The sequence below is a fragment of the Pan paniscus genome, chromosome 12 (genome assembly GCF_029289425.2).
Source record: "Pan paniscus chromosome 12, NHGRI_mPanPan1-v2.0_pri, whole genome shotgun sequence".
In the NCBI taxonomy this organism is placed as follows: Eukaryota; Metazoa; Chordata; class Mammalia; order Primates; family Hominidae; genus Pan; species Pan paniscus.
Genome location: NC_073261.2, coordinates 123,760,579 through 123,774,989, shown reverse-complemented (window position 1 = coordinate 123,774,989; position 14,411 = coordinate 123,760,579). Strand labels below are relative to the sequence as shown.

Sequence of the window (14,411 nt, the reverse complement as noted above, 5' to 3'; positions counted from 1 at the left end):
AAACACAGGACTGCGATGTGGACCCAAGTGAAAAGGTTTGAGAGGAATCTACCCAGTGCCAACAGCCCTGTAAGGGCCTGGAGCCAAAAAGAACAGTGCTAGAATTTTCTCACTGTGGTTTTCTCTTAGCAAAAAAGGGGAGAAAAACTGTTATGGGAAGCGCATATGGGGACTCTCTGTCCAACTCAGGCCAGTATCTCTGAGGACATCCTGGAGCCTCTGAGGCAGCCTTTGCAGCTTCCGAAGTGAGCTCACAATTCTCCAAGTGGTGGACGAACCCCCAGTTTACAGACTTGGGGCTGCAGGCAAACTACATCTGCATGGAGACTTCCTTGACGGCTTTTGGTTCAGGATTGGGGTGTAGATGCCCATGGATGTAGACCAGGGACAGAGTGCAGAGGGCCGACGGGGCGCAGCCTTGGGCCTCTGGCTCATCCCAGCTGGAGTGGAGATCAGGGTCATGGATGCCAGTTCCCTGGAAGCTCAAATATCCTGGATTCCCAGTGCTGCAGGCTGTGGCACCCAAAGAAAGAACACACTTCTTACGCCTTTATTCTGTGAGTTGTTCTGAAGAATTCTGCTGGGTTCCATCTTTGGTTTTCATCTCTCTATCGTTTGACTCCCATGTCTGGGGCCCGAAGCTACACCACAGCCTGGCAATGGACACTCAGGGGCTGCAGAACTGTGTTTGTTTTACAACAGACTCATCTATCCATCAGTGAAATTTCTCATGTTCCTCTCAGCCTCGGAAGCCACGTGTGTGATCCTAATCCTACAGACTAAGTACGGGGCCAGGTGGCTTCTCCCAGAAGAGTGCTCTCACTGGACCACACCATGTCTGTCTCCCAGCTGTGGGAACTCTAGGGTGCTTGAGGAATTTCAGTAGGGAGTTGGATCCACCCCATATTGGAGCCCTCGTCGACACACACCATTGGTAATGGCCATAGCCCTCAGCTTCACAGCTTGTATGGGTAGATCCTCTTATCGGCATTATCTTATTTAAATACTTGCAGATCCAACATCACTTATAGCCCCCAAATCTTAAACCTCAAGAGAAGCAAAAATAGTTTCTGCTAAGGAACACGCTGCGGCCCCTTGGTGATAGTAGTCCTGTAGCACGCTGTGTTAGGCCGTTCTCCCACTGCTATAAAGAACTACCCGAGAGACTGGGTAATTATAAAGAAAAGAGGTTTAGTCAGCTTATGGTTCTGCAGGCTTTACAGGAAATGTGGCTGGGAGGCCTCAGGGAACTCTTAATCATGGTGGAAGGCAAAGGGGAACCAGGCACGTCTTACGTGACCAGAGCAAGAGGAAGAGAGAGAGAGCGAGGAGGTGCCACACACTTTCAAACAACCAGATCTCCCAGCACTCACGATCACGAGAACAGCAAGGGGGAAATCCGTCCCATGATCCAATCACCTCCCACCAGGCTTCACCTCCAACACTGCAGATTACAATTCGACATGAGATTTGGGTGGGGACACAGATCCAAAACACGCACACGCCAACCTCTCAGCTTGATGGACTGTGATGGGCTTATTTTCTTAAGTGAGCTATCAATAAACTATGTGAAAGTCAGGTTTCTTTAAAAATTCACTTATTTAGGTTTGTTTGTTTTAATAATCTTTTTATTTCTGAATAGTTTTAGATTTACTGAAAAGTTGTGAAGATCAGTCCGAGTGCCCATCCCTCTCCATTACCAACACCTAACCTACATCTAGCTCATTTATCACAATTAATGAGTTACTATTTCTACATTATTACCCAAAGCCTGTAATGTATTCAGGTGGACAGAGCTGTCACTGACGCCTTTTTTGACCCAGGATCCCACAGGACATTGAGCCGTCGTGTCTCCTTGGGCTCCGCCCGGCTGGGACAGTTTCTGGGACTTCCCTAGTTTTTGTTAACAGCTGTGAGGAGTGCTGGCTGGGTGTGTTTTGTAGGATGCCCCCTCCAGTGGGGTTTTGCTGAGGTTTATCTTGATGGTTAGACTTGGGTTCTGTGTTTGGGGAGGAAGAGTCCTCCCATCACGTCCTATCACAGGTATCTGCCACCAGCATAACTTGCCTCTGCTGCTGCTCGACGTAGTCACCTGGCCGAGGAAGTCCTATCACAGGTATCTGCCACCAGCATAACTTGCCTCTGCTGCTGCTCGACGTAGTCACCTGGCCGAGGAAGTCCTATCACAGGTATCTGCTACCAGCATAACTTGCCTCTGCTGCTGCTCGACGTAGTCGCCTGGCCGAGGAAGGGTTTGTGAGGCTTCTCACTGAAAATCTCTCCCCATTGCGGGCTGCCTCTGTGGGAGAAGTCGCTGTGCACAGCCCACGCTGTAGGGGTGGGAGCTCAGCCACACCTGCACAAGGGTGCAGTATCTTCATGAATTAGAATTTCTCTGCATGAGAGATTTGTCTATTCTCCTCCATGTATTTACTCAATTATATGTTTATATGTGTATAAAAGCACTGGCATGCATTTTATACTTTGGGTTATAATTCAGCACCACATTATTTATTTTGTTGCTGAAATTGCCCCAGCTTCAGCCACTGGAGAATCCTTGCAGTCAGCTCCTGTCTCCCCTCAACCTTGCCTCCCATTATATTTGGATTTTGTTTTTAATTTGGGTTTTGAGCACTTCCTTGCTTTCTTGCTCTGCAAGATGCTCTGGGCTCGTCTTGTACATTTACTGCTTCTGTCCTAGAATCAACCATTTCTCCAAGGAGTTTACTTCCCTTTCAAAGTACAAATTTCCTTGAGATTCTCTAAGGGGAAATAAACTCAGAAAATGCATGCTGTGACTGGTAAGCAAAGGAGGGAGCCCTAGTTTCATGAGCAGGGCAGCTCAGCTGTTCCCAGAGCCGGCCTTTCCCTCTTCCGGTTCCTATGGCCATACTTCCAAGGCGATAAAACATTTGAAAGAAAGTATTGGAACTATTATATATTAGCAAAAATATATAGTTTGCATGTATTCTACTTGAGGATATAACACCAATTTTTGGAAGGATCAATAAGGAAATAAGCTGACCAGTAATTACTTTTTTTTTCTTTCAGTAAAACAGATGCTGTTTTGAATTATGGCTCTGCCATTCACTGGCGATGCGATTTGTCAAATCACCAAACATCCCTAAACTGCAATTTCCTCATCTAAAAATAGGACCAGGCATGCCTGTACCAAGGGTATTATGAGGAATAACTTAGGACATACGACCTGAGCACCTAGAGGGCCTCACACTTGTGGTTTCTCTTTGTTTCACACTGAACATGAGTGTTATTCACCACCATTCGCAGGATCTAAACTGGGAGCTCCGCCCCTTCAGGAAGAGCCAGGGAGCAACTGCGTAAGAGGAGCCTGGGTTTCCCACTGACCCCTGAGATTTCCACGGGCCTGGTCTTCCCAGAGGGCCCCTGGGCTTTCCATAGGCATGCCCAGATTTGCCGAGAATGCTGTGTGCACACTCATCTCAGCAGGGCAGGCCCATCAGGGAACACGGCCACCTTTAATAACCCTGGAGCGGGAGGTGGGACAATCAACAAGCCTGCCTGCTGCAGCTGGTTGGGCCTGGGTTCATGTTCCTCATGAGAGGTGGCTGGAGCTCGTGGAGAGACCAGGCAGGGGGCCCACAGCCTGCAGCCCACCCTGGCAGTGCCGGTCCTCAGCCCAGCAACTCTGGTCAGCCCGCGCAATCTCTCTGTGCGTCCATTTCCTCATTTGCAAATGGAGTAGTTGATGTGCTTTGTGTTGAAATTGAATAAGATGGTGTGTGGTGTGTGTGGCCAAGAGCAGAGCTCTCTCCTCTCCCGGTGGGTGGGTGGGTGCTGGTGCCTTTCTCACTGCTGTGCACACCTGGAACACCTGCCTTCTTCACTCAGAGCCAGGGCCTCTGCGCTCCCCTGAGAGCCTCATCATACCTGAGCTTGGTGACCTGCCCTGCCTTTGCTCTCCGGATGACAGCATGAGGCCACCACAGTGACCAGCCACCTCATGAGGGCCCCTGTGCGTCAATCAGCTGGAGTTGGCAGACACCAGGTCTACTTTGCCATAGGCAGGGCCATTCAGCGAGTCTTTCTCCTTTCAGTAAATCCCTCAAGGGCAGTGAGTCTGCTTATGCTTAACTGGAGACACACCCTGCCTGGCCCTGGGGCTGGGCAGTGGACGATGCTGTGGCTGGAGGAGGAGCTGGGCAGCTGCATGCTGGAGAGGTGAGGCCCACCTGGGAGGGGAGGCTCAGGAAGACCTTCACTCCAGGAGGCTCCACGCACATGTGAGGACTGCAGCAGGGCCCAGAGCCAGCTCTCAGAACCAGGGGCAGGCCAGGCAGAGGCAGTGCATGGCCACTGGGCGGAGTGGCCCCTGCCACTCAAGTCTCCTGGGCTCCAGTCAGCCACGCAGCCTCAGGAGGGCAGAGTTCCAGCACCAGCAATGGAATTCACGCCCTGCTCTCTGGTTTCATTTGCTTCCGTGCTCAAGGCTGTTTCCCCATGTAATGTCAGGACAGCGCCTCCTGAGAGAAGTGAGGATTGAGTGGGATACTCTGTGTACAGCCTCAGTTTCCCTGGCATGTGGTAAATACTCAGAAAAGGTGAGCTAGCCTTACCACAGCTTGCTTTTTAGACAACACGGGGGCATTCACGGGATCTCAAACCTCCATAGCGGGGTACGAGCTGTCTTAGCAGTCAAGCACATGGCCTCCTTCACACCACAGGCTGAGCGCAGTGACCACGGTCAGGCGGCTACAGGCCAGGAGCCCACAGGTGTTGCTGGTGACTGAGGCAGGGAGGAGCCCTGTGAGTCTGCTCTCCAGCCACCCTGCCTGCTGCTCCCTGAGTGCCTGGGAAGTGACTGGGCCACCAGCCCTTGTTCCCAAACCTTGGAGAGGAGCCGGGGATACACCTTCAGGCTCCCTCCAACTCCAAAAGTCCAGGAGCTTGGGATGTCTTTTCCTAAAGCTGTTATAGCTTCATAAACTCGACTTCCGGCAGCTTAATAGGCTTTTGGCTTTGTGGTTCTTCACTAGCGAAGTGTGTGTGTATGGGGAGGGGTGTGGATGTGTGTATGGGGAGGGTGTGGATGTGTGTGTAGGGATGGGGGTGTGTGTATGGGGAGGGTGTGGATGTGTGTATGGGGAGGGTGTGGATGTGTGTGTGTAGGGATGGGGGTGTGTGTATGGGAGGGTGTGGGTGTGTGTGTTTAGGGATGGGGGTGTGTGCCAGTGGTAGATGGATGTGTAGGAGGCATGTGTAGCCTGTGTGTGTGTATGTGGTGTGTACATGTGTATGTGTAGTGCGTGTGTGGTTTGTGGGGTGGTGGTGTGTGTGGGGTGGTGTGTGTATGGTGTGTGTAGATGTGTGTGGTGTGTGTGGGGTGGTGTGTTTATGGTGTGTGTATATATGTGTGGTGTGTGTGAGGTGCTGTGTGTATGGTATGTGTATATATGTGTGGTGTGTGTGAGGTGCTGTGTGTATGGTATGTGTATATATGTGTGGTGTGTGTGACGTGGTGTGTTTATGGTGTGTATAGATACGTGTGGTGTGTAAGGTGGTGTGTGTATACATGTGTGTGGTTTGGGGGGTGGTGGTGTGTGTATGGTGTGTGTATATATGTGTGGTGTGTGTGAGGTGATGTGTGTATGGTGTGTGTAGATGTGTATGGTGTGTGTGAGGTGATGTGTGTATGGTGTGTGTAGATATGTGTGGTGTGTGAGGTGGTGCATGTATGGCACATGTAGATATGTGTGGTGTGTGTGGGGTGGTGTATGTATGGTGTGTGTATATATGTGTGTGATGTATGTGCAATGGTGTGTGTATGGTGTGTGTAGATATGTGTGCGGTGTGTTTGGGGTGATGTGTGTATGGTGTGTGGGGTGGGGTGTGTATAGCGTGGATATATGTGTGTGGGGGGATGGGGTGTGTATGTGTATGGTGTGTGTATATATGTGTGGTGTGTGGGGGTGGTGGGCTGTGTATGGTGTGTGTATATATGTGTGGTGTGTATATATGTGTGTGTGGTGTGGGAGGGTGGCAGTGTGTATGGTGTGTGTAGATATGTGTGGTATGTGTGAACTGGTGTATGTATATGTGTGTGTGTGGTGTGTGTGGGGTGGTGTGTGTATGGCATGTGTTTATATGTGTGCTGTGTGTAGGGGTGATGGGGTGTGTATATATGTGTGGTGTATGGGGGGATGATGGGGTGTGTATGGTGTGTGTATATATGTGTGGTGTGTGTGTGTGGTGTAGTGTGTGTATGGCGTGTGTTTATATGTGTGGTGTAGGGGAGTGGGGTGTGCGTGTGGTGTGTATATGTGTTTGGTGTGTGTGGGGTGGGGTGTGTATAGCGTGTGTAGATATGTGTGTTGTGTGTGGGGTGGGGTGTGTATGGCGTGTGTTTATATGTGTGGTGTGTGTGTGTGGTGTAGTGTGTGTATGGCGTGTGTTTATATGTGTGGTGTAGGGGAGTGGGGTGTGCATGTGGTGTGTATATGTGTTTGGTGTGTGTTGGGTGGTGGTGTGGGGGGGTGGGGTGTGTATGGCGTGTGTATGTATGTGTGTTGTGTGTGGAGTGGTGTGTGTATGGCGTATGTATATATGTGTGGTGTGTGGGGGTGGGGTGGTGTGTATGGAGTGGTGTGTGGGATGGGGTGTGTGTGGCATGTGTATATATGTGTGGTGTGGGGGGGTGGGGTGTGTATGGTGTGTGTATATGTGTGTGGGGGGGTGGGATATGTTAATTATGGAGGGAATGGAGGGGGTGAAGGTAGGAAGTAGATGGAAATTCTCTGTACTCTGGGCTCCATTTTTCTGTAAACTTAAAACTCCTTTAAAAAAGAAAGTCTATTAATTTTTTTAAATTACGTAGAGTAAAATTGAATTTCATTGATCATTTAAATGACTTCTGGAAAACACCGCCTTTTCCTTCGGTCACTCAGACCGCGCCCGAGGTCCCTGGTGCCCCCGCGGGGGAGCTGAGGTTTGCGGTCCCTCCTGGGGTTCGCTTCCCGCGGGGTTAAACCGCGGCGACCAGGGCCCCTTTCTCCACTGGTGCCTTTTCCGGGAAACGCTGCTCCTTAGATGGACGAATACGTACTCGGTACCCAGCACATCCTGGACGAGTTAACTTCCTTAATTTCCATATTTGCCGGAGAACCAGCTGGTTCAGAGCGCACAGCAAACAGGAGAAGTTAAACCAGGTTCCGCGACCCAGAGCCCAGGGGTGGCCCCGGGGACGCCCGCCTGACTCCGCACCCCCCACGAGAGGGGAGGATCCCTGCAGACCTCACCTTTGCTGGCAACGCTGCGGCCCGCAGGCTCTTCCCCATCTGAGCGTCCTGGGCCCCCTGTTATTTTTGCCACAGTGCCGCCTCATCCTCCCTCTCGCATGGTCTAGCTCCTGAGTTCCCTCCTCCCTCCAGACCCCTCTCACTCAGCCCTGGGACCCCCTCCACCCCACCTCGGTTTCCTGCCTCTCCTGTCTTGCCACCCGCTTTCCCTCGAAACTCTGCGGCTTTCAGCAAATGCTCCTCTGTCCAGCCCGAGCTTCCCTGCAGCAGCGCGTCCTGCTGTCCAGCACACAGCTGCGCTGGGACTCACTGCTCCATCGCCCGCCTCCCTGTGAAAAAGGCCTCTCCAGGTGCTGTGAAGAATAAAAGCAAATGAGATTCTGCCTCCATGACCAGAGTAGAGACCTCTGTGGACACCCTGCAGGCCCAGCAGCAGGGTCACTGCAGGGAGGCGACATGGACGGGCAGCTGTCTCCAGCACCCACTTCCCAGCCCTCCAAGACACCACTCCCAGAACACAGGAAATCTGCCAGGGGCCACGTCGGCATCCCAGCCGCACCAAACATCGCTCGGCCAACTTCACTGGTTGCCCCATTTATCAATTGCTCATAGCAAATTACCCCAAAACTTAATGGATTAAAAATTCTCTCATTTTATTACATCTCACAATTGTGTGGGTCAGCAACTCATGCAAAGCTCGGCGGGCCATTCTCCACATGACGCCCTCGGGGTTACTCAGAGGTCAGCCTGGCCACAGGGAGGTGCTGGGCTGCTCCCTTCACTGCGGGGGGGCCTTGGCCAGAACTGAGCCTCCCCTCTCCTCACCCAGGGAGGCCCCACCCTGTCCAGGCAGCCTCCCCAGCAGGTGCTAGGAATTCTCCCTGGTGTCCGGGGCTGCCACAGGTGGTGTTCCAAGAGGCCACTTCCAGCTCCTCCTGAGCGAGCCTCAGGCCTCCAAAGGTGCCCTCTGCATTCTATAGAAGAGACAAGTTGCTGAGGCCAGTCTGGTGTCAGGTGAAGGAGATCAAGACTCCACCTCTCGGAGGGAAAGCAGCAGGCTCAGCATGCAGGCCTGAGAACACAGCCCTGGAGCACCTCTGACTCCTGTGAGCTAGCAGAAGCGGAGGAGCAGCGTGGAGCCCTCCATGGCCCTCCTCGACCACCAGCTCTGTGTCCTCTCCTGTCCTGGGCTGCCCCTCAGGACGTGGGCTTACAGGTGGTTTACCACGAAGGCTCTTGGGATACAGTCCTGTGGGCAGGGAGGGAGGGAGGCAGAGGAAAGGGAACCCTTGCTGTGGGGCATCCCCTGCAGGACGTCGGCAACCCCGCGGGTGATATGGTTTGGCTGTGTTCCCACCCAAGTCTCATCTTGAATTGTAGTTCCCATAATCCCCACATGTCATAGGAGAGTCCCGGTGGGAGGTCATTGAATCATGGGGGTGATGGTTTTATACGGGGCTTTTCCTCCTTTGCTTGGCTCTCATTCTGTCTCCTGCCAACCTATGAAGAGGTGCCTTCCACCATGATTGGAAGTTTCCTGAGGCCACCCCAGCCTTGCAGAACTGTGAGTCAACGAAATATCTTTTCTTTATAAATTACCCAGTCTCAGATATTCCTTCACAGCAGCATGAGGACCGACTAACACAGTAAATTGGGACTGGGTAGTGGGGACGGCTGTAAAGATACCTGAAAATGTGGAAGTGACTTTGGAACGGGGTAACAGGCAGAGGTTGGAACAGCTTGCAGTGATCAGAATAAGACAGGAAAATATGGAAAGTTTGGAACTGCCTAGAGACCTGTTGAATGGCCTTGACCAAAATGCTGATAGTGATATAGACAATAAGGTTCAGGCTGAGGTGGTCTTCGATAGAGATGAGGAACTTGTTGGGAACTGGAATAAAGGTGACTCTTGCTATGTTTTAGCAAAGAGACTGGTGGCATTTTGCCCCTGCCCTAAAAATCTGTGGAACTTTGATCTTGAGATAGATGATGTAGGGCATCTGGTAGAAAAAATTTCCAAGCAGCAACGTGTTCAAGAGATGACCCGAGCAATGTTAAAAACATTCAGCTTTATGTAATCACAAAATACGTGAAGGGAAGCTGACCATGAAAGTTCAGAAGATTTGCAGCCTGACAATGTGATAGAAAAGAAAAACCCATTTTCTGAGGAGAAATTCAAGCTGGCTGCAGAAATTTGCATGAGTAGCAAGGAGCCAAATGTTAAATCACCAAGACAATGAGGAAAATGTCTCCACGGCATGTCAGAGGTCTACATAGCAGCCCCTTCCATCACAGGTTGGGAGGCCTAGGAGGGAAAGATGGTTTCCTGTGCCAGGCCATGGTCTGCTGCTTTGTGCAATCTCAGGACTTGGTTCCCTGTGTCCAATCTGTGGCTAAAAGGAGCTAACACACAGCTTAGGCCATTGCTTCAGAGGGTGCAAGTCCCAAGGCTTGGTGGCTTACATGTGGTGTTGGGCCTGTGGGTACACAGAAGTCAAGAACTGAGGTTTGGGAACCTCCACCTAGATTTAAGAGAATGTATATCAACACCTGGATGTCCAGGCAGAAGTTTGCTGCAGGGGCAGAGCTCTCATGGGAAACCTCTGCTAGGGCAGTGTGGAAGGGAAATATGGAGTCAGAGCCCCCACACAGAGTCCATGCTGGGGCACTGCCTAGTGGAGCTATGAGAAGAAGACCACCTTACTCCAGACCCCAGATTTAGATCCACTGACAGCTTGCACTGGAAAAGCCACAGAAACTCAATGCCAGCCCATGAAAGCAGCCAGAAAGGGGGCTGTACTCTGCAAACCCACAGGGATGGAGCTGCCCAAGGCCATGAGAACCCACCTCTTGCATGAGCATGACCTTGATGTGAGACTTGGAGTCAAAGGAGAGCATTCTGAAACTTTAAGATTTGACTGCCTTGCTGGATTTCAGACTTGCATGGGGTTTCTAACCGCTTCATTTTGGACAATTTCTCCCATTTTTGAACCAGTGTATTTACCCAATGCCTGTACCCTCATTGTATCTAGGAAGTAATTAACTTGCTTTTGATTTTATAGCCTCATAGATAGAAAGGACTTGCCTTGTCTCAGATGAGACTCTTGGCTTGTACATTTGAGTTAATGCTGGAATGAGCTAAGAATTTGGAGGACAATTGGAAAGGCATGATTGTGTGTTGTAATGTGAGGATGTGATATTTGGGAGGGGCTGGGGTGGAATGATATGGTTTTGCTATGTCCACATCTAAGTCTCATCTTGTAGTTCTCATAATCCCCATGTGTTGTGGGAGGGACCCAGTAGGAGGTAATTAAATCATGGGGGTGATGGTTTTATAAGGGGCTTCCTCCCTTTATTCGGCTCTCATTCCTTCACCTGCCACCCTATGAAGAGGTGCCTTCCACCATGATTGTATGTTTCCTGAGGCCTCCCCAACCATGGGGAACTGTGAGCCAATTAAACTCTTTTCTTTATAAATTACCCAGTCTCAGATATTTCTTAATAGCATGAGAACAGACTAATACAGCGAGTCTGGGGCTGGATGTCCCTTAAGAACCTGCCGAGTGGTCAGCCAGTCTTTGGAGGCAGACCACCCTGAGAGGAGATTGACCTTGAGCAAGGGGGCCCCCATCCACCAGGTACTCGCAGGTGGTGACAACTCATAGGTCCGCCTTTGCCACAGGGGACCTGGGCAGTCCATTTCCAGGGCTAGTGCCACTGGTCACACCCCGGCAGTTCCTCCAGAACTCAAGTGGGCCACCCTTCCTGGGGGACTTTGGAAGAGAAGGCGAGTAGGAGGAAGCTCAGCTTTTGCCACAGCCGCTGGTCTGAGGCTGCAACTGTGTCAAGTCCTGCCAGCATGTCCCAGATTCTTCTGGTGGGGATCAGCTGCATTTTCAGGCCCATGCTGGCCACCCACCTGCTCTGACCTCAGGGCACCATGTTCTTTTGAGCCTCTCCATGAATATCTGGGACATGAGGGTCTCCCAATGCCCCTCCCACTTCCCAGCTCATGGCAATTGTGTCCACTGGCTCCTGACACCTGGCCTCTGTCTTTCTAAGCTCCAGTACCCAAATTGCCCTGGGTGGTCCCAGTTCTGTAATAGCCCCTTCTACAGCCAGCCTGACCTACAGAGTAAGTCCACACTGCCTGCCTCCACCATGCAGGTAGCTTTGGGGACTGATGTGTCTCCTGGGCCCTCATATGGATGGCAGCTCTCTGCAGGTCTCCAGCCTCATGCTGAATGTCTTCTGCGATGGGCTCCCTGCTTCTCCGTGCCTCTCACAAGCCCTCCAACATCTGCTATGTGAATGCTGGTATTGCCACCACACACAGGGGCCATCGAATGTTCCTTGCTCCCTGGAGACATCCTAGGGACATTCCACACCACCGCCCAGGGGCCCTGCAACACTGAGCCCTGTGGTCGGGGTAGCACTCCCAAGTTCATCTCCTTCCACCACACCGGGCTCTGTCTCCCTTGCATTCCTGCGCAAATACCTTCTCCATCCAGCATTCTGCTTTCTCCCCTACCCCTGCTGGTGGGACTGGCTGGGCCCTACAGCCCTCTTCCTCCTTCACCAGAGCTGGCTTTCCCCACCTGGATACACTGGGACCAGGAGGGGCCCTTGGGAAAGTCCTGGGGACTAGCATTGCTGTGCAGTGTCAGGCCCCTGCATCACCCCAACCAGAGAGGCAGTGCTGGCTCCCATTCTTAAGGAGGTGTCCCTTCATTGGGCTCAGAGGGTGTTGGAGAACCAGGGAGCTCCAGATTTGCAAAAGTGCCAACCCCTTCACACATCAAAGCTGAGTCCTGCCACCCTCAGCTTCTGCCTGGGCACTGCCAGCCTGCCTGGACTGAGAGCCCAGCCTTGTTCAGATACAGCAACTCCTGTGAGTCAGACCTAGAACTGATCCTTTGGCTTCCTTGGTCCTCCCTAGAGGCTGAGTCCTTTTCCCTACCCCACCAACCACACAGTTCTTCAGGTCAGCTCGGCCCCTGCCATGTTTCACAGTAGCCCAACAGGTGTCCGCGCTGCCCACCGTCTCCCCCACCCCTTCCCTGTCCCTCAACCACAGTCACTCCCAATAGGATCGCCTCTGACACTGAGCAAAGCGGTGGCCCTCATGCTGCAGCTACTTGTTTCTCCCACCTCCAGTGACAGGGTTCTCACTGCCTTCAAGGTCAGCCTGTGCATCCTCCAGCCACTGCTGGCCAATGTGTCCCAGGGCTGGGGGCCTAGAAAGAATGCCTGAGAGAGAGATCAGTGTGGGAGGCCTCCATGAACCCCAGAAAAGTCAGGCAGGGAGGCAGGGTGGACAGAGGCATGAGCAGAGATACGGTCTCAGTGCAGACTCTGGCCCACCCTAGGGCAGCACTGAGGCCCAGGAGACCTTCAGAGTTAGAGCTGAGGCAAGGCCAGTGACCTGCGTCTTTACAACCCCACCACACCAGTCACTGGGACTGGGCTGCCCACAAGACAGGTCTCTGACCTGCCTGGGAAGGGGCTGAGAGCCGAGGGATTTCTGTGGGAAACTGGGTGGAGGGGCACAGGAATTCTGCCTTATTTTTGCAACATCTTAGAAATCTCAAACTAATTTCAAAATAAAAAGCTATTTTAAAAATGATGGCTTGGCAACCATTATAGATGTAGCAACATGGATGGGAACAGAGGGCTCCTGCATGTATCCACAAGAAGGACCTAGAGCCGAGGCAGCTTGGACCAGGGGCCTGGCATCCGCGCAGCCGTGGGCAGAGTTCAGAGCAGGCCCAAGTCTGCAGAGGCATCTTTATGCCCCCGGGGTGGGACCTCTCTCTGAGTCCATTCACACTCTTGCTTAGGTGTGGCTGACCGTAATTTCGGTCCAGCACTGCTCTTTCATATCCCAAAGTGAGATTAAGATAGGAGGCAAGGTTCCTGGGAGACCTAACGCATCTGCCTTTCCTCAAACAGGTACCACTCTCACTTCCTTTGGGGCTTGTCACCTGCAGCACCCTACCCTCCAGGAGGCCAAGGCTGCAGGTGTCGGATTCCAAACCACAGCAGACCTATTTCTCCAGAGAGCAGAAGAAGGAAAAATGGAAAGTTTCTGCCTCTTTAGGGTCATGTCTTTAAAGTTTCTCTCATGAAATATGCACAGCAAGCTTCACAACTAATGAGGCTACAGGCTCCCGCCTTCCCTCATCAACATGGAAATGTTTAAGGACAGTGCTACTTCTGTGTGCTCCTCTCGGGCAATTCCATTCCTCTTCTTTCTGCTTCTTCCTCTCTGTGGACAAAACAGGGGAAGGACGAGAAGAGACACTCTGGTTGCCAAGAGCAGAGACTTAGAAGAGAAGGGCAGAATCTCATTGTGCTGCAAAATAGTTATATGACTCTGCACACCTTGGGAGCCTCAGTTTATCCTTTTGTAAGATGGGGGTGATGATGCACACCACACAGGGATGGTTATGAATGCCCACAAGTAGTAAGCATCCACACCAAAGTATTCAGAAAAAGATGGATTTATTGATGGCTGCAGCCAGAAAGGACATCAGAGTAGCTCACAGCACCGGAGAACCTGGATTCTAAATCCTCCCAGTTCCCCGACATGGGCCCTCAAACTCTTGGTTTCACTTCCCAGTAGGCTCCACGAGCAACTCTGACTCATTTCTCACACTTAGAGACAGAGAAAATAGAACTCCCCACTCCTGGCCTCCATTTATCAATCCCACAGAAGGGTTCTAGTGAGCCCTGTGTTATGGCTTGGCTCTGTGTCCCCACTCAAATTTTAATCTCCAAAGTTGGGAGAGAAACCTGGTAAGAGGTGAGTGGATCATGTGGGCAGATTTCTCCCTTGCTGTTTTCGTGATAGTGAGTTCTCATGAGATCTGATGGCTTCAAAGTGTGTGGCACTTCCCCCTTCATTCTCCCTCTCTCCTGTCATCATGTGAAGATGTCCTTGCTTCACCTTCACTTTCCACCATGATTGTAAGTTTCCTGAGGCCTTCCCAGCCATGCCTCCTGTACAGAATATGGAACTGTGAGTCGATCAAACGTCTTTTCTTCATAAATTACCCAGTCTCAAGTAGTTCTTTATACTAGCGTAAGAGTGGACTAATACACCCCATAAGGGTCACTGTCACCTAGAGGTGGAGC

General features: G+C 51.7%; 1 protein-coding gene across 1 annotated transcript in view; it reads right to left on the bottom strand.

Moving 5' to 3' along the window:
* LOC112438915 (uncharacterized) overlaps window positions 1-14,411 on the bottom strand; it is a 258,190-nt gene that overhangs the window by 47,133 nt on the left and 196,646 nt on the right. The gene's annotated exons all lie outside the window — the stretch shown is intronic.